This window comes from Rhagoletis zephyria, unplaced genomic scaffold, assembly GCF_001687245.7.
Source record: "Rhagoletis zephyria isolate East Lansing unplaced genomic scaffold, Rhagoletis_zephyria_1.1 Rzeph_scaffold_61739, whole genome shotgun sequence".
NCBI classification, from domain to species: Eukaryota; Metazoa; Arthropoda; class Insecta; order Diptera; family Tephritidae; genus Rhagoletis; species Rhagoletis zephyria.
The window spans coordinates 1-1,571 of record NW_016218790.1 but is presented as its reverse complement, the minus strand read 5'-3'; the positions used below and the strand labels follow the sequence as shown (position 1 = coordinate 1,571).

The window sequence follows — 1,571 nt, the reverse complement described above, 5'->3', positions numbered from 1 at the left end:
ATTTTGTCATTGTCGTTGCACGTTGCTATTCCTAACAAAAAATGACAAGTGAAAAGCTTTGGTCAACTTACCATGCATAGTGAAAAGTTCATTGTTGTGGAAACAGCTGGTCAACGCTATTATTTGCAAAAAATATGAGCGGTGAAACACCAGAAAAGTGAGTATTTGTGTGAAATAGATAAATTCGTACATTTATAAAATTTATAAAAATTTTAGACGTGCAAAATATGAGCGGAAGACGCAGGAGCTGGTGCAATTTTATGTGCAGTTTTGTAGGGAGCATCTGGAGCTGCTCGTCTTCCACAAGCACGGCTGCGCAAATAACTAAAATTTGTTCTGCCATTGAAATTAGTTGATTTTTATATTTTTTTCACAAATTTATTAAATCGTCGCACTTTTTAAACCAACAAAAACATATGTTTTTGCCTTGTCACCTGCCCAAAAGGTCATGACTATAAAAATGACAATTGGCATGATTCGAGCTTTTGATTTTGCTGCGAATACCAAAAAGCTGCAATTGTCATTTTTATATCAATTGTCATCGCGGTGAGTTTTGTCAGTGTGGCGGAATAGGGCTGTTAGTTGAGAACTAAATATGACTATGAATATGCGCCAAAGTGTTTAGTTAATGAAGATAATGGGCTGTTTTTGCTTACGCGTAAATGTACATTTAGCGCATTTAGCTCTAAATGCTACTCTAAATGTACATTTATCCATACAAAATTCGTCATCTAAATGCAACTCAATCTTTGCATTTAGAATCTAAATGCTAAAAGCAACCCTGTGATCTTCCAAAATTTCCACGATTCGAACATGGTTTAATGATAAAGAGTGGCAACATTGCTTTTTCGAGTATACAACCGCTAGCTGCGTTTCAGTGATCGCCGATCGAGATTTCATTTATTATTTTACATTATTTGGATAAAGAAAAGTTACGCAAATTCAACATCGATATGATGCTGATAGAAATCTGGATTAATTTGTGATCAACTCTGTTTGTTTTGTTTCCTAATTAAGTGTGGAAAATATAATTGGCAGCACCGACAAATGAATATATACACAAACAAATGTTCGGTTATGGTTAAAACAATTCAAGTTTTTGTATTGAATTTTTGGTTTAAAATTTATTTTTCCCTTTCCAGTAGGGTTTTTGCACATTACCTTCTGCGTGAGAATTGATCGTAATATATACGCATCTAAATAAGAGACTGGAACACGGCTGTTTGTCAAAAGCATTCGATTTCGAACTCGCGTAAATGTACATTTGCTAAATGCTATGTTCGAAAGTGCTAAATGTTGCATTTTAAATGCAGCAAAAACGCTGCATAACAAATTGGAAGCTGTGGCGACAGTCGAAAGTGAAAAGTCGACTTTAATAAATAAAACTCGATCACGAAAAATCGACTTTCGGTCGAATACGACTTTGCCATACTTGATCTTTTATGGTTGTTATTTTTTATTCACATAGCGATTTGTGAAGATATTGGAATTTGAAACTATTTTACCGAGTTAAAAATCTATCATAAATGTCTAAAATATTTACACCCACAAATCAGATTCGCCTTACCAAT

General features: G+C 34.1%; 1 long non-coding RNA gene across 1 annotated transcript; it reads left to right on the top strand.

The window, feature by feature from the left end:
* The first annotated feature begins 75 nt into the window (after nt 1-75).
* On the top strand, nt 76-1,565 carry LOC108356602 (uncharacterized). The gene is made up of 4 exons (XR_001846615.1): nt 76-86; nt 154-157; nt 928-931; nt 1,469-1,565. It is a non-coding gene; the product is annotated as an uncharacterized LOC108356602 (long non-coding RNA).
* The last annotated feature ends 6 nt before the right edge of the window (nt 1,566-1,571 follow it).